This window comes from Schistocerca cancellata, chromosome 7 (genome assembly GCF_023864275.1).
Source record: "Schistocerca cancellata isolate TAMUIC-IGC-003103 chromosome 7, iqSchCanc2.1, whole genome shotgun sequence".
In the NCBI taxonomy this organism is placed as follows: Eukaryota; Metazoa; Arthropoda; class Insecta; order Orthoptera; family Acrididae; genus Schistocerca; species Schistocerca cancellata.
Window position 1 is genome coordinate 597,140,875 of NC_064632.1, and position 19,054 is coordinate 597,159,928.

The window sequence follows — 19,054 nt, forward strand, 5'->3', positions numbered from 1 at the left end:
TAGCGTCGATCACTGGAAACGTGTCGACTCTTCGGGTAGATCACATTTTTCCTACACTAGGTCGCTGCTCGTCTCCACAAACGCTGTCATCGAGGTGAACGGTGCAGCGCGCCACGGATGCGGGCTGATGGGAGCAGTGTTACACTATGGGAGACGTTCTCCTGCTCTTGCGTGGGACCTGTGGTAGTAATCGAAGACACGCTGACAGCTGCGAACCACCTGCATCCCTTCATGCTTGATGTTCTTCATGCAGTGTCATCTTTCGGCGGTGTATTTCTCCGTTTTTCAGAGCCAGAACCGCGCTACAGTGGTTTGAGGAGCAATATAGTGAGCTCACGTTGCCATCTCGGCGACCAAATTCGCCTCATGTAAATCATATGCAATCCATCTGGGTCGCTATTGGGAGCCATCACTGCGTATGCAAATCAGCCGCCCGCTATTTACGCGAATTACATGACTTGTGCATAGACATCTAACGGCACGTACCTCCACAAACCTACCAACAAACTGTTGGATGCCTGATACACAGATTCAGTGGTTTATTTCGTTCCAAAGACGGGACAAACACGTTATTAATGAGGTGGTAATCGTGTTTTGGATTATCAGTGTATATGACGTCTGAAAAGCGATGAAGGATATAAAATGGCCCAGAGTAATGCAGATTTTGCGCCCAAATCAATACAGAGTGTCTGGGGTGGTATCGCACTGGCCAGTGTCTGGCGCTACGCTGCTCTCGGTACTACTCCTCAACATCCATGGATTGTATGCGAACATCCTCCCTCCTGGTGATAACGTTTCCACCTAGTCATTCTGTCTATTGTCTGGGATTGTGTATCCATTGTCGTTTGGAAAGCGGGAATGTGTAGCAGAAAGAACAGCGTCAAGGTTGTAGTGTCTTGCTTCGCTGTGCTGCATACGAATGTGAAGACAGTCTGTAGGGCACGCCATACTCTCCGTTAGACATCAACGCATATCGAGAGCAAATCGGCCAAAGCCCTCCGTGGGTGTCGACGGAACATGAAATTACCTCTGATATTATTCTTGACTTTCCAGGATCAGAGATCACAGTACAGGTTCAGATTGATCTCATCTATAAGGAACTCTGCTGTTTCTGGAGCTTTGGCAGTCGGCACAGTTTTGGGTACAACACTACGGATGAGATAGTCATTGCACATAACTACCCATCTCCCAAATGTCGATCCCATTCGCTGAAAGAGCGCTGATGGAGGCGAGGTATCCCAGAGGTAGCTGCGGCAGATGCTTCCATCACTGGTGTTCCTTACAGCGGCCCACACAGCTTCTAATGGGCTGGTAGTGACCTGGCCAGTGACGACTGCATATGACTCTGTCTACAGCCTCACATGCCCAGGAGTTGTACTGGGATTAAATACTGTAGGATCTCTGAGCATAGGGGAGCTGGACTGACCAGAAACGATTTCCGTCCAGTTGAATTGTAGGTCTTCTGATACAATGTTCCGTTTATTAACTGGAATTCTTATGTAGTCGGTTCCCCCTTCTTCAGAGCTTTTAAGGTTTTCAGCTGGGCACGGTCTTCCCTCTTTTCAGTGTCAGAGTAATTTAACGCAGTGATGACTGACATTTCTTCCTCGCTGCTACATCTACATCTACATCTACATCCATACTCCGCAAGCCACCTGACGGTGTGTGGCGCAGGGTACCCTGAGTACCTCTATCCGTTATCCCTTCTATTCCAGTCTCGTATTGTTCGTGGAAAGAAGGATTGTCGGTATGCTTCTGTGCGGGCTCTAATCTCTCTGATTTTGTCCTCATGGTCTCTTCGCGTGATATACGTAGGAGGGAGTAATGTACTGCTTGACTCTTCGGTGAAGGTATGTTCTCGAAACTTTAACAAAAGCCCGTACCGAGCTACTGAGCGTCTCTCCTGCAGAGTCTTCCACTGGAGTTTATCTATCATCTCCGTAACGCTTTCGCGATTACTAAATGATCCTGTAACGAAGCGCGCTGATCTCCATTGGATCTTCTCTATCTCTTCTATCAACCCTATCTGGTATGGATCCCACACTGCTGAGCAGTATTCAAGCAGTGGGCGAACAAGCGTACTGTAACCAACTTCCTTTGTTTTCGGATTGCATTTCCTTAGGATTCTTCCAATTAATCTCAGTCTGGCATCTGCTTTACCGACGATCAACTTTATATGATCATTCCATTTTAAATCACTCCTAATACGTACTCCCAGATAATTTATGGAATTAACTGCTTCCAGTTGCTGACCTGCTATATTGTAGCTAAATGATAAGGGATGTATCTTTCTGTGTATACGCAGCACATTACACTTGTCTACATTGAGATTCTATTGCCGTTCGCTGCACCATTCATCAATTCGCTGCAGATCCTCCTGCATTCCAGTACAATTTTCCATTGTTACAACCTCTCGGTACACCACAGCATCATCTGCAAAAAGCCTCAGTGAACTTCCGATGTCATCCACCAGGTCATTTATGTATATTGTGAATAGCAACGGTCCTATGACACTCCCCTGCTGCACACCTGAAATCACTCTTACTTCGGAAGACTTCTCTCCATTGAGAATGACACGCTGCGTCCTGTTATCTAGGAACTCCTCAATCCAATCACACAATTGGTCTGATAGTCCATATGCTCTTACTTTGTTCGTTAAATGACTGTGGGGAACTGTATCGAACGCCTTGCGGAAGTCAAGAAACACGGCATCTACCTGTGAACCCGTGTCTATGGCCCTCGTGGACGAATAGCGCGAGCTGGGTTTCACATGACCGTCTTTTTCGAAACCCATGCTGATTCCTGCAGAGTAGATTTCTAGACTCCAGAAAAGTAATTATACTCGAACATAATACGTGTTCCAAAATTCTTCAACTGATTGACGTCAGAGATATAGGTCTATAGTTCTCCACATCTGTTCGATGTCCCTTCTTGAAAACGGGGATGACCTGTGCCCTTTCCCAATCCTTTGGAACGCTACGCTCTTCTAGAGACCTACGGTGCACCGCTGCGAGAAGGGGGGCAAGTTCCTTCGTGTACTCTGTGTAAAATCGAACTGGTATCCCATCAGGTCCAGCGGCCTCTCCTCTTTTGAGCGATTTTAATTGTATCTCTATCCCTCTGTCGTCTATTTCGATATCTACCATTTTGTCATCTGTACGACAATCTAGAGAAGGAACTACAGTGCAGTCTGCCTCTGTGAAACCGCTTTGGAAAATGACATTTAGTATTTCGGCCTTTAATCTGTCATCCTTTGTTTCAGTACCATTTTGGTCACAGAGTGTCTGGACATTTTGTTTTGATCCTCCTACCGTTTTGACATAAGACCAAAATTTCTTAGGATTTTCTGCCAAGTCAGTACATAGAACTTTACTTTCGAATTCATTGAACGCCTCTCGCATAGTCCTCCTCACACTACATTTCGCTTCGCGTAATTTTTGTTTGTCTGCAAGGCTTTGGCTATGTTTATGTTTGCTGTGAAGTTCCCTTTGCTTCCGCAGCAATTTTCTAACTCGGTTGTTGTACCACGGTGGCTCTTTTCCATCTCTAACGATCTTGCTTGGCACATACTCATCTAACGCATATTATACGATGGTTTTGAACTTTGTCCACTGATCATCAACACTATCTGTACTTGAGACAAAACTTTTGTGTTGAGCTATCAGGTACTCTGAAATCTGCTTTTTGTCACTTTTGCTAAACAGAAAAATCTTCCTACCTTTTTTAATATTTCTATTTACGGCTGAAATCATCGATGCAGTAATCGGTTTATGATCGCTGATTCCCTGTTCTCCGTTAACTGTTTCAAATAGTTAAGGGCTGTTTGTCACCAGAAGGTCTAATATGTTATCGCCACGAGTCGGTTCTCTTTTTAACTGCTCAAGGTAGGTTTCAGATACAGCACTTAAAAAAATTTCACTAGATTCTTTGTCCCTGCCACCCGTTATGAACGTTTGAGTCTCCCAGTCTATATCCGGCAAATTAAAATCTCCACCCAGAACTATAACATGGTGGGGAAATCTACTCGAAATATTTTCTAAATTATCCTTCAGGTGCTCAGCCACAACAGCTGCTGAGCCAGGGGGCCTATAGAGACATCCAATGAGTGTTCCTCCAGGGGCAGCCGGTGTCCTTGAAATTTCGTGCGCTCTTGCACGTCACTTTGATGTCGTACTCCTGATGCCTCAGTGCCCATCTCGCTCCTATCCTATAGATACCCATGGCTAGTGAATCAGCGTACAGCAACGAATGGTTTGACAAATAGGGGAAGAGGGGCTAAAGTGGTCACTCTGAATGAAACAGAATTTTCATGAAACCGTGGCTATTAACAGAAGTTTGTAGCTCATACATTATAGGATTTACATACTGTAAGGTATCACACCAAATAGTTATAGCTAAGGTTAAACTATGTTTTATATGATATATAAAAGTGTTTCTAAGTGCTTACATAGTGGCCACTCTCCCCTGTCTTTCGCTAGCATTCCTAAATAGACAGTTTAGTTTTTTAAAAAAAGTTGGTAGGCTTATAGTCTTAGTTTCAGCATTATTTATTATTATGGGGACAATAATACGAACGAGAATGAAACGTGTTGCAATATATTGTTGGCACATAAAACTCAACAAATATGAAGTATTGATTATTCCTCATGACGTGAATAGAGAAATTAACGACTAGCTATGGGAAATGATTTCAGCCTAATTAATTTACAATTTACCCACTCAGAAACTATATTAAGTCATGTAAAACATTCGCATTTGAAGTTCATGAGCCCATCATTCACATCTTATGTATCGTCCACTTTCTCTAGACCTACAAAACCCTTCCTTGCAGTAAAAGCAATTTGTGTCACTGTCCTCGTCAGTGGAATTTTCTTCTTCCGTTTCTTTCTGAAAAAGTTTCTTTTTAGCAGAAACTTTCTTAGCTTCTTACCTTTATTTTCTGTTGCTTTACGTCATAGAGTGTTTGGTTTTCTTCGAACTTCCTTTGTTTCATTAAAAATTTTTCATCTTTCTTTCTCTCAGTTTCAGCCAATACATTTTTATAAGAGCTTTAAGTGATTATAGCAGTGTTTTCTTTTTGACTCCTACTTTGTCTCTGATTCATCACTTTCTTTATTACGCAAAGGTTTACCATCCTTTGGGCTTATGTGGAACCCACTTGTTGGATAGTTAGAGCGACATGTGGTCAGATGTTGAGGGAAAGCTTCTCTTGGAGAAGGTTTGTCTCCTGTAATCTGAAGGTAGCCTACGCTTGAAGGCTGTTCATAAGTGGGTTCCAGAAATGAACCAGTTGGCCTATTTGAGGAAACCATAGCACTTTGGCGTTTCCTTCGACTGAAGTGCCAGAAGACCGGCTTCATCTGCATTATAAATACTTTGAGCAGGATGAAATCGTTTACCTTCCAGTGTTTTAAGGATATAAAAAAGAACTTGTCTACACTCACCTTGTTAAACGCTTGTTCTCTAGTCATAGAGCTAGATTCTTGCTTCGTAAGACCAATATTAGGATGGCGTTCTCTAAAACAAGCTACCCAGTCAGACCCTTTGTTGAAAGGATGTGGTACTTTGTTACGCTCTGACAACTGGAATAATAATCGCCGCTGGCCATTCACTGTAATTCTATAAAATCGCTTTTCCATTTCAAAAACGTAATTAAGAATTTGTTGCCCCTCTCTTCACTGCCCTTAACCTTTTTACTACGAACTGCATCTCTATTTTTTCCTAGAACTCTTCCTTTTAGTGTAATAAGTGGAATATTGAATTGTGTTCGTGCAGTTGAAAGTGGCATGTTATCATTTTTTACTGCTTCAGTTGCCTTTTGCATCGCAACAGCGTCTCATGTTTGTGGCTCTATTTTCCGAAGGTATTTTCTTGGCATCTTTAAGCTCTGGCAAACCCCTGCAGAAGAGTAGAATAACGGATATTAGTTTTGTGTATAAAGCGCTTTGTAATTTTTAAATTTGAATTGTTGTGCTACGCATTAAGTAGGAAATTAGTTCTCACTGGTATAAACATATTGAAAATAAAATGTCTGGAATTGTGACCATCCGTCGGGAAAAGTGGCCACCATAACCACTTTTCCCAACGTGTAGCGTGGCCGTTTTTCCCAGTCGGACTGCATGTCTGTATCAGTGATTCACACACGAAGCAGTATAACTGAAGGAGAATACAGTGAGTCATATTTTTAAGCCAAAACGCATTGTGTGAACCGTGGTATCACAAAAACCTCTTGCTCCACATAAAAGTGAAACAACTAAAGTAATGTGAGTGACTTACCTTACATCAAACTGTGGAAAAACCTAAACGTTAGCCGGCCGGAGTGGCCGTGCGGTTCTAGGCGCTACAGTCTGGAGCCGAGCGACTGCTACGGTCGCAGGTTCGACGTTACTGACAGCACTAATGGTGTCGGTTTTGGCCACTTCTCGGTAAGAAGTAGCACAGTTGAAGATATCAGACAAGCAGTGGCCGCTTTTCGCAAACTGCCCACTTTACCCTTCTTTCCCTTAAACACGGCCACAACTTGTTGATGGCCAAAACAGCTGCAAATCACAGTTTTCTGTTCGACTGTAGTTCACCTCGAACTTGGAGAGCGCTCTGGAAGCACCTTTTAAGAACTTTCCTGTATTGACACTAGAAACTGCACTTAGCCCATAACCGCTAGAGTCGGTGTGATGTCTGGTCTCGGCCTATTCGCCATGCAGTTCTAAGACTGGAGAAAATGTTAGCGATTCTTTTGTGCAAGTCGTTCCAAGAAAGTTTGACCTCTCTCTGCAGAAGATCTTGCAAGGGACGTTCCTTTGTACAAAACTCCTTTATGAATCTGCGGGAGTATGAGCACGTTCTGAGAAAGCGTCTCAAATCAAGGATTTGTCGAGGAGTCGCAAGGTGTTTGATTGCGCTGATATTCCTGGCAGATTAAAACTGTGTGCCCGACCGAGACTCGAACTCGGGACCTCTGCCTTTCTCGGGCAAGTGCTCTACCATCTGAGCTACCGAAGCACGACTCACGCCCGGTACTCACAGCTTTACTTCTGCCAGTATCTCGTCTCCTACCTTCCAAACTTTACACAAGTGCTAGTTCTGCAAGGTTCTCAGGAGAGCTTCTGTAAAGTTTGGAAGGTAGGAGACGAGGTACTGGCAGAAGTAAAGCTGTGAGTACCGGGCGTGGGTCGTGCTTCGGTAGCTCAGATGGTAGAGCACTTATGTCAGGAGAACGTAGAGGACAAACCGTTGGCCCATCACGGCCAATCCATCGCCCAGGAAAGGTCATATCGAGATAGGCACGGACGTCCAAACCACAATAAGGCGGTGCACCATCTTGCTGAAACAAGACATCAGGGTGATACTGAAGCAGCTGAGGAACAGCATACAGTTGCAACATGTCCAGATACACTGCAAATGTGATGGTAGCCTCAGCGAAGAAGAATAGCCCAATAATTCGATCGTGCAATAGCGCGCACCAAACATTAACCTTTGGACTGCCTCTGGTGCACTCCATGACTTCGCCAGGGGGTTGTGAACCCCAAATGCTCACATTATGGCGATTCACTACTCCACTGACAAAAAAGGTCGCTTCGTCGGAAAAGGCAATTCGTCTGAAATAACCATCATCGTCCTCAATACGTGATAGCATTTCGACCGCAAACTCATATCGACGTGTAGTGTCATTGGGCAACAAGGTATGAACGATTTGCACTTTGTATGCACGAAACAATAAACGTTTGTGTAAAATGTCATGGAGAGAGCTTTTTGGCATCTGTAATTCACGTGAGACCCTGCGCACCGATTTCTTCGGACTTCGCAGAAAAGACTGCCTTACTGCTTCCACCCTGTCTGCTGAGGTTCTTGGTCGACCTCGGGAGGTCAGCAACCGATCCTGTGTTCTTGAACTTCTGATACCAGGCTTTAATGCTCTTGACATCAGGTGGATTCCTTCCAAATGTTGTCTGGAAGTGTCTCTGCACTGTGGTTGGTGATCGTGTCTCATGGTACCACAGGACACACTGTGCCTTCTCCTGATTGGTTAACATGGCTTCTTGGGTACTGCACCTCGTCCACTACGTACGTGCTGCGAACCTAAAACAGAAAATAAAACTTTGATAGTTGTAAACAATTCGAAACAAGTTTCATATTTGTATCTTACTTCTAGCCTGAGTTATCAATTTATGTAATCAGGGAAAGACTTTTCGGACACCCTGTAGTGTAAATCTGAAATTGCGAAGTGTAAATGTTGATACTAAAATAGTGCATGAATTATATGAATCACTAGTAGGATTTATTGCATCTGTTCGTGGCATGTTCGACTATTATGAAAATAAATCCGTGGAGATTGTGACGGATATAGACTATGGATGCACGTATAAAAGATCGCGAAAACGCAAACTTCATGATGACGAAGAACCGGAATCTGAAGATGTTTTTCTGACTGGAAGGGAAAAATTTAGATTCGAAACATTTCTGCCAGAACTCGACAACGTGTACCCGAATTAATGAGGAGGAAGGAAAGCTATATAACAGTGTTGGACTCCTTCACAGTTTTCAGTAACTTTAAGATCAGTTCACCTGACAATATTGCTGAACGTGCAGGATAACTCCAAGCGTCATATGACAGATTTAGAGCCTTCTTTCCCTAGTGAATGTGTTCATTTCGCGGAACTCTTGAAATCATCTGAGATTAGTGATATACCAGTCGAAATGAGTGAATTTTTACGAAAAGAGAGTTTCCGAATGTTGACATTTCTCTTAGAATATTTCTATGTATGGCACTTACAAATTGTTCAGCAGAACGCTCGATTTCGGCTCTTAAAAGACTGAAATCGTACCTACGTTCTACGTTGTCTGAGGAGAGATTGTCCATTCTTCACAGCGAGGCCGATCTCCTAACTGATAACCGTCAGAACTATGAAGATATGATCAATGAGTTTTCTGTCGCCAAAGCCAGATGCAAACTTTGCTAACTGGTGAGTTTGTTTATCTGTTCATATTAGTTTTCAAAATTCAAGATTATAATGCGATTTTTATTATAACTTAGAGCACATTCATTGGATTTACAAACTACGTATTACCTGTTTATTTTACAATTTTCGACAGCAGAACGCGGAACTAAACCTCGTTTACGCGCAGACGTGACCGAAGGCGCCCGACAATACTAAACAATACCCGAATTCCTGGTGCTGTATTGTAGTATATTACTACTGATGCGTATTCTAGGCGTCTGCTGAAATGTATAGTTATTGCGAAAATATACGTTATCAGACAGTACGCTCAAATGAAAAAGTGTTAATAAATAACGTAGTTCAGTTCTGTCGATAAATACGTAAATGCTTTGCTAATACCATTAGAAAGAGATCTGGTGAGAGCGGTAGCTGCAGTACAAAACTGTTCAGTCCTTATATGGATTAAATATATATATACACTTATTATGCAGCATCTAGCTACACAGAGCCTAATTCTTTACACGTTACCTATTATACTGTAAAACAAATTTGATTTTTCCACAGTAGTCTGTAAAATTATGTAATAGCAAATCCAGTTCTGTGTCTGTTCGTCTGTATGTAGTTATTAGTTCGTGCACCGAAATCTGTACTTCATTTTCATTTCTTACGTTTTCCTACAGATTCACGTATTAGTACCGAAAGTGTTTTCTTGTCTGCTACACATTGAAGTTATCAAATTGTAAAACGACAGTTTAATTTTAATTTTGAACACATCTCTGTAAAAGTGCGCATTAATTTGTAATGTATGACACGTTCACTTCAATTTCTAGATCGTAACACAACTTTTTCATTTTCAACGGTTTCGTGTAAAAGAACATTTTAAAAGTGAATGTATAACAAAAATCCGTCGTCTGCTACGCGCTCTGCTGAATTAAAAGGCCATAAAAGAAAAGTTATTTTACTTGTGTTCGTTTCTGTTGTCTTTCGAAAAGAAAATGGTACAGATGGCTCTGAGCACTATGGGACTTAACTTCTGAGATCGTAAGTCCCCTAGAACTTAGAACTACTTAAACCTAACTAACCTAAGGACGTCACACATATCCATGCCCGAGTCAGGATTCAAACCTGCGACCGTAGCGGTCGCGCGGTTCCAGACTGCAGCGTCTAGAACCGCTCGGCCACTCCTGCCGGATGCCTTTCGACAGAAGAATGTATTAACACAATGTAATTTTAAGTTTGTTTTGTCCGCTGCCGTGCATCAAGTACAGCCAGGAGGCATTATACGTTTTGATTGAGCGCGACTAGACCACTGGCGCGACCTTCAGAACAACGCTTAGCACAACACACAAACAGCTCACAGCGCCCCCACCCAAAACTGCAGTTGTGAAGTGATCGGGTAATACACTCCTGGAAATTGAAATAAGAACACCGTGAATTCATTGTCCCAGGAAGGGGAAACTTTATTGACACATTCCTGGGGTCAGATACATCACATGATCACACTGACAGAACCACAGGCACATAGACACAGGCAACAGAGCATGCACAATGTCGGCACTAGTACAGTGTATATCCACCTTTCGCAGCAATGCAGGCTGCTATTCTCCCACGGAGACGATCGTAGAGATGCTGGATGTAGTCCTGTGGAACGGCTTGCCATGCCATTTCCACCTGGCGCCTCAGTTGGACCAGCGTTCGTGCTGGACGTGCAGACCGCGTGAGACGACGCTTCATCCAGTCCCAAACATGCTCAATGGGGGACAGATCCGGAGATCTTGCTGGCCAGGGTAGTTGACTTACACCTTCTAGAGCACGTTGGGTGGCACGGGATACATGCGGACGTGCATTGTCCTGTTGGAACAGCAAGTTCCCTTGCCGGTCTAGGAATGGTACAACGATGGGTTCGATGACGGTTTGGATGTACCGTGCACTATTCAGTGTCCCCTCGACGATCACCAGTGGTGTACGGCCAGTGTAGGAGATCGCTCCCCACACCATGATGCCGGGTGTTGGCCCTGTGTGCCTCGGTCGTATGCAGTCCTGATTGTGGCGCTCACCTGCACGGCGTCAAACACGCATACGACCATCATTGGCACCAAGGCAGAAGCGACTCTCATCGCTGAAGACGACACGTCTCCATTCGTCCCTCCATTCACGCCTGTCGCGACACCACTGGAGGCGGGCTGCACGATGTTGGGGCGTGAGCGGAAAACGGCCTAACGGTGTGCGGGACCGTAGCCCAGCTTCATGGAGACGGTTGCAAATGGTCCTCGCCGGTACCCCAGGAGCAACAGTGTCCCTAATTTGCTGGGAAGTGGCGGTGCGGTGCCCTACGGCACTGCGTAGGATCCTACGGTCGTGGCGTGCATCCTTGCGTCGCTGCGGTCCGGTCCCAGGTCGACGGGCACGTGCACCTTCCGCCGACCACTGGCGACAACATCGATGTACTGTGGAGACCTCACGCCCCACGTGTTGAGCAATTTGGCGGTACGTCCACCCGGCCTCCCGCATGCCCATTATACGCCCTCGCTCAAAGTCCGTCAACTGCACATACGGTTCACGTCCACGCTGTCGCGGCATGCTACCAGTGTTAAAGACTGCGATGGAGCTCCGTATGCCACGGCAAACTGGCTGACACTGACGGCGGCGGTGCACAAATGCTGCGCAGCTAGCGCCATTCGACGGCCAACACCGCGGTTCCTGGTGTGTCCGCTGTGCCGTGCGTGTGATCATTGCTTGTACAGCCCTCTCGCAGTGTCCGGAGCAAGTATGGTGGGTCTGACACACCGGTGTCAATGTGTTCTTTATTCCATTTCCAGAAGTGTAGTTATTACTTGAAACATGTTGTTTGTGAGGGGGGTGGGGGCATATAATATGGTGTGACTAGGGGCGCAAAATTTTTAAATCCGCCACTGGTCTGCGTCAGATGTTCACGCACGTTGTGACGAAAGTGTGCTTGTGCGTTATAATGCATGAACCACATTTGTATTCGTTGCTGCAATGGCACAGTCTCCAGCGACGTACCCATGCACTAACGAGAAAGTCCATATAATGCTCCCCAGGTAACCTTTGTGGTAGTAGATATGGCCCTATTAATCTATCGCCAAGTACGTCTGCCCATACATTGATTGAGGATCGGTGTTGATTGATTGAGGATTTATATCTGCCCATACGTACTGGCTGTGGACATTGGCAACACTATCTCTCGTGAACCCTGCCTCATCGCCAAATAAAATCTTCGGCGTGAGCAGGGGATGTGCGGCACACTTCCGCATCAGCCGCCGCCTGCCACGGTGACGCTGTGGCCCTGGGTCGTGAACGCGCTGTGCGTGGTGCGGGTGCAGCAGCCGCTCACGAAGACAGTGGGGCACGCCTGCCGCTGCTGCTAACCGTCGCACGCCGGTGCCAGGGGTTCCTCCCACCGAACGCGGCGCTCGCTCCTCCCTGTGAGGCGTGCGGGCCGTGCAGGGCCTTCCAGCGTCAGTCTTCAGAGGTGCGAGGGTACCCGAGCCCCTCGGATACTGGAAAAGTCTGCCGAACAGCATATCAGAGGGCACTCTGTGCTGTGGATATCTTTCAGCGTAGAGGACACGGACTCGAAGGCTACATCCATTTACTCGAGCATCGCACAATATCCTATCCACCATTTCACTTACCGAGTAGTAGGATTCCATTGGTAACAAGTGATGGAAGACAGAAAACGTAAATGTGCTACACCATTTGTACGTACAAACAGCGTAATAACAGTAAACACATAAGTGAATCCGCGTTTGGGAGGAGGTAAAAGACCACGATACGTACCCAGGGTTGACAGTACTGTACAATAAGGCACACATACACGACGAAAACTAACGTGGCCGACAACACGACTGTAACGACACGGCTGACCGCAGACCCCTAGTGGCAGGCAGAGTGCTGTTGAGTAACACACCGTAATACCCTGTCGACAAATCTGACGAAGCAGCAATGCAACGACTGCGCGAATATCCGCAACGGAGGGGTGCGCAGCCCTTCCTACAAACACGTGTTTATCTCGGAAGGTATGCGGTTCCGTACCCATGTTCATTGGACTTACTTTTCTTGTTTCGCTGCATACTACCAGCTGCCGGCCGTTGTTGCCGTCTGGTTCTACGCGCTTCAGTCCAGAACCGCGCTGCTGCTACGGTCGCAGGTTCGAATCCTGCCTCGGGCATGGGTGTGTGTGTGATGTCCTTAGGTTAGTTAGGTTTAAGTAATTCTAAGTCTAGGGGACTGATGACCTCAGATGTTAAGTCCCATAGTGTTCAGAGCCATTTGAACCATACTATCAGCTCCCGAACTACTCGACACTGTTTTTTGAACACCGTATATACAAACAATTTAAGGGGTAATATGAGCTGCCCGCCTGGATTGTTTGTAGTTGACGCTATCATTTACTGTCTAGTGAAGTCATCAGAACATCAAAAGCTGTTGCAAAATAATTTAGATATACTCGTGGTGCGAAAAGTAACATTCGACTCTAAACAATAGAAAATGTGATATGATTCACAGGGTACTGAGAGGATCCGTTAAATTTCGGTGACACGATAAATCACACAGATCTAGAGGCTGTCAGTGCAACTAAACACTAGGGCTTACGCATACCAACAACTTAAACTGGAACGATCACACACAAAATTTTGTGGCAAAGGCGAACTAAATAATGTGTTACAACGGCATAACACTTAGAGGACGTAATAGGTCTACTAAATTGATTGTCTACACAATGCTTATCAATCCTGTTCTGGAGTATTTGTGAACGGAATGGGATGATAAGCAGACAGGGACATCGAAATATTCAAAGGAGGACAGCTCGTTCTGTATTACCAATAAATACAAGCGATAGTGTCACAGATAGGATATGCGGCAATCATTAAAACAATGGCGTTTTGCGTTGTGGCGAGAACTTTTCACGAAATTTCAACCACCAACTTTCCTCTCCCAATGCGCAAGTACTTTGTTGACTCCGACCTACTTGGAGAGAAGCGATCATCGTAAAAAAGATACGATAAATCATAAACAGCACCAAAAATTTGAGTACTCATTTCTCCAAAGCGCTCTAGGGAAACAGCGTAAAAGTGGTTCGATAAATCATTTTCCAAGTTCTTAGGTATGAAATGTAGAGTAGCTGTGAAGATGGAAGTGTTCCACGAAGAATGAAACTATACAATGAATATCCCAAGAAAAGTAAATCGATTATTCAAAATAACCCACTTAAGAAAGGCATCGAAGAAGTACCTACTCAACCTACGCATTCTACACAGGAAACAATTACTTCGATAGCTCGGAGTAAGGGCCTGGAAAAAAATATACATACGTAAATAATAAAAACAAAACACGTTCGTTCCTCACAACTCTTTCGCGCTATGTTTTTCTTCTAAGAAAACTTATCTATAAGATACACAGGTATGTGAAAACCGTGTGCAGTGACCGGCTGTGAGAGATCAATGGACAGTGTCACAGTAGCCTTGTACGTTATTAAGTGTCCTCCTTTTAAGTCCGCGATCAACTGTGTGTCCAATTCTGTCACATTAAACCCGTAAGTTTGTAAATGGCTGTAAAAATGAATTATGTTATTTTCATTATTCTATAATTGTAACAGTGAAAGTTAGAGTGACCCACTGTAGCGGTGGTAGTACCGCTAATTCCTGGTATGCAACCCTTGACAGAGTTATCTGACTGTCTTTCTCTGTGTAAACGACTGAAAGATTTGTTTCGTTTCTTTCGTTATGGAATAGAATGTTCTGTCCTGAACATACTGTAGTGTAAAAAATCAATTACATTTACACTGACGGACACGCGATAGGTAACACCTAGAAGGAATAATCAGTCATGTTGCGGTGTTAGAGTTCTTGTTGTGACCGGACCTGCTATGTAAACAGGACGAGAAATTTCGCCTTATGCAAGAAACTGGAAAAGCGTCTTGCATGAGGCGGAATTCCTCGTCCTACCCAGCAGGAAGCACGAAGTCAGGATCAAGCGACACCCGCGGCGACGAGAGACGCAGGCGGCGGCCGTTACTGTGCAGCGCGCGCCACACCACGGCTACGCGCTGTACACGGGGCGCTGGGAAAGGTTTGCAGTACGACGCAACAATAAGTCGCAGGAGACCGACTGTTGCTGTGTTCTGAGAACACCTGATACTTGCATTGCAGCCGCTGTGCCAAGTCGGTGGGCGCAGTCCTTCACTAGCAGAGTTAGTCTGAAGTGTTGACTACGTCATCGTCGTCAAAAAGCGAGACGGGGGACGTTTTGTGATACAACTTCGCGCCTAGTTTAATCATAGACCAGTGCCTTGAAGAAATGACTTTTATACTCTGGGATGTGTGTCTAGAGAATTCCAAAGAGGAAATTTCACTCTGTACGACACTGAGAGGACGGGAAGGCCACGACCATCACTTATGGAGGAAAACATCGATGCTGGGAGGAAAATGCTAGACGAAGACAGACGAGTGGGCTATAAGCAGATAGAGGATACCTCATGGCTAAATGCTTCATCGGTTCGTTCGTTCAAATGTGTGTGAAATCTTATGGGACTCAACTGCTAAGGTCATCAATCCCTAAGCTTACACACTACTTAACCCAAATTATCCTAAGGACAAACACATATGCCCATGCCCGAGGGAGGACTCGAATCTCCGCCGGGACCAGCCCACAGTCCGTGACTGCAGCGCCCCTGACTGCTCGGCTAATCCTGCGCGGCGCGGTTCGTTCGATTCGGCATGATCACTTGCAAGTAAAGAAACTTTCTTGTCTCTGGGTGCAGCATAGACTGACGGAAGAGCAAATGGCGCGATATTTGACTCGGTGCTGGGAGACGTTAAAGAAGTTTCTTAATGGACAACCACAGTATGTGAATAACATCCTGACAGGTGACGAGACTTGGCTGTACTATTATGATGTGCCAACTAAAACTCAAACAAAGTTTGGGTCTTTGAAGATGCACCCGTAGCTGTCAGAAAACCTCGATCAGGAAAAAAGAAAATGATAGCTGTTTTTGCAAATCGAGTGGAATTGTGGAGCGTGTTGTTCTGCACACAACATGGCTCTGAGCACTATGGGACTTAACATCTGAGGTCATCAGTCCCATAGAACTTAGAACTACTTCAACCTAACTAACCTATGGACATCACACACATCCATGCCCGAGGCAGGATTCGAACCTGCGACCGTAGTGGTCGCGCTGTTCCAGACTGACGCGCCTAGAACCGCTCTGCCACACCGGCCGGCTCTGCACACACGGAAGACAATCACAGCTAAGCGGTGCACTGAGCAGTGTCTGTCCAGAGTCATCCAATCTGCGAAGAACTTGCGACCCAGTTCAACAATGGACACTCGGTTCCTCCATCATGACAACGCACCAGCTCACCTCGCCAAAGTATCCGCCGAATATGTGCGAGGTACAGGACTGAGACTTCTCGAACACCCTTCTTACAGTCCAGACCCCGCTTTTTGTGACTTTGCACTGTTCCCACATCTGAAAATGAAGCTGAAAGGAATGCAGTCTTCGAGTAATGAGGACCTCCTGAGGGCTTGGGACAACGGGTGCGCCTCACTCCCTACATAAACCTGGGAGAACTGGTTTAGGGAGGTTGGAGAGGTGTATTCAGTGTGGCGGAAATTACTTGGAAGAAATTAAATCAGGTAAGCTGTATTGCGAAACTTTCCTAGTAGCCTTTGTATAAAGGGGGAACAGACGGCCGTGTGGACGTAGAGAAATCGCTCATTCATGCGGTGGTTGTGCGTAAGGAGCTACAGCAGACCTCATAGAAGACAGCGAGTGTCTTCTTAGCACGTTTCCGAGTTCGACCGACGTAGAATAGTTGCCTATAGAGACTGAGGACTATCCACCAGAGAAATCGGTGATCGTGTCGGACGGAACTGAGCAACTGCGGTGCGGATCAGCAGTCGCTGGGCTCAGGAGGGAGTGGTGGAGCGACGGGACTGACTTCACCCGCCCCGCTGCGCCACTGCACGCGGTCGCAGGCGTAGGATCGCTCTGCCGCGTCACCAACCGCACCAGAAGAAATTCAGTCTCCCGCGCTACAAGCAGCAGTGTCCGCGCGTTCTATCCGGCGTCGTTTGCAGCAGCGTGGGCTGTCCGCAAGGCGTCCACTGCTGCGTCTACCACCGAGTCAACGCCACAGGCGTTTGTGCCGCAGTGACGGACATGGGCAATCGAACGGAACGACACTGCTTCTACCGACGAATTCCGATTCTGCCTGCACCGCCGCGACAGTCGGATTACACTCTGGAGACACCGTGGTGAGAGAACGTTGCCCCGTGCGTCGCCATACTGGTCCTGTCCCCGGTATTTTATGGTTTGCGGTCGAGCTCGATTCCACTCCTGCAACGCACTGCCGCCACACTAAGCAGCCAGCGCTACGCCTGTGAAGTGTTGGTACCTGTCGGCCTCCCGTACCTTCAGAGCTTGCAGCACGATAATGTGCGACCACACGTGACACGCAGTGTCCGAGACTTCCTCGTCACCCGCCGGAATGCGCTGCTGCCTTGACCTCCCCAGTCCCCCGATCTTTCGCCTGTCGAAAACGTCTGGCCGGTGAGTGCGGAAGGACTGTGCCCGGGATACACCACCCGATGTTGCACCACACCAGCTAATTCTCTGGCCGTGGCCATAGCCCAAGGCTGCATGGCACATTAGGTTCGACGCAGCCGTCATTTCCAGGCTTCCCAGTTCTCCACAACTCGGAGCTTTGTGTTTCAGTGCTGCCGTCCAGCGTTTTTAAGTTTTATTTTCACATCCGCGCGGCGGAGATAACCTCAGACAATTTCACATGCTTTTATAGCATTTTTGTTAATATTTCGTTTAATTTAGCTTGAACAAGTCATGTCCTCGTAATGATCCTGCAGTAATCACAGAAAAGTGACATTACTTTCTCCTTTTTAAAATGACAAAATTGTTGTAACGCCTGCAAGCAACAAAATATATGTAACGGGAAATACAAACAATATAGTGCTAATGGTGGTGGTCTTAACTGTGTCTAGTGACAAGGTTCACAATGACAATGTAACATAAAAAAAGAATATAAAGTAGTTTAATCTTCTACTTGCGTTTAATGCATTATCTTTTTTTCGCATTGTTTTGTGTTATTGCACAGTACTTCTTCATAATTATTAATAATAGACTATTACTATTATTGTGATAATGTGACTTGAGTGTTCTTTATATATTTTGGTAATAGTTTTCCCTATATTTTACTTAGTTGATGTGAAGTCGACTGGTCGTACAAAAAACCTTCATATAGTAAGCATTTACTATAATAATTCAATATTCAGGTAATTAATTTAATATGAAGCAATCACGAATATTACATTTCCATAATTTCTCCGGCACATTCGCACTGTTTGGAAAAACGTCAGGTTCTGACTTTTCATGCTGCACCATTCACAACGTTTATTCACCACTATGCTTGCCTGAACATCTTTTAGTAGTTATTATGCTGCAAATGGTTTACATTATACCAAACAGGTATGCGTTTTGTGATAGCTGTAGAAAAAATAATTATTTGTAACAGCAGTTAACATTCAGATTATTGAATATTATCATAGCATTTCCCCATCTTGAGAAAACTTCAACAAATAAAACAACCAAGTTTGTTGTTTGTGTGTATTTGCTAACTTTATTACAACCTGCAGTAAGCATTAAATAGGCAGAGTTGTAAGAGTCAAAGGAACTAAGAAAAAATTTGCATAAACGAGTATGAACTCAAGTGAATTGGGATCGTACATTGTTTTAACCTGCCAGCAGTCATCAAACAGTAAATTTTAATACAATTTTAGTTGCATTCTTGCTGTAGTTAATTTTCAGCTTGCAATGTCACTTCACTTCTGTCATATCAGTTTGGTAAAATAAGCTACTTCCTGAAAAATCCTGTCTTACGAAACCTTCTAAGGTTAAACTAAGATCCTCACGTTTATTGTCTCATACACATTCAGTACTATAGACATTCTCTGCACATCATCCTTCTTGTCCTTTCCTATGTAGCGGTAATACTGTATAGCTATAGCTGATGTCAGCAAATCAGCGCTTATCAAGGTAGTAGTGTCTGTCTGTTCGTGTTCAAAATTCATTTTAATAC

At 45.2% G+C, this 19,054-nt stretch overlaps 1 protein-coding gene across 2 annotated transcripts in view; it reads left to right on the forward strand.

The window, feature by feature from the left end:
- LOC126092114 (titin-like) overlaps positions 1-19,054 on the forward strand; it is a 511,816-nt gene that overhangs the window by 187,752 nt on the left and 305,010 nt on the right. The gene's annotated exons all lie outside the window — the stretch shown is intronic.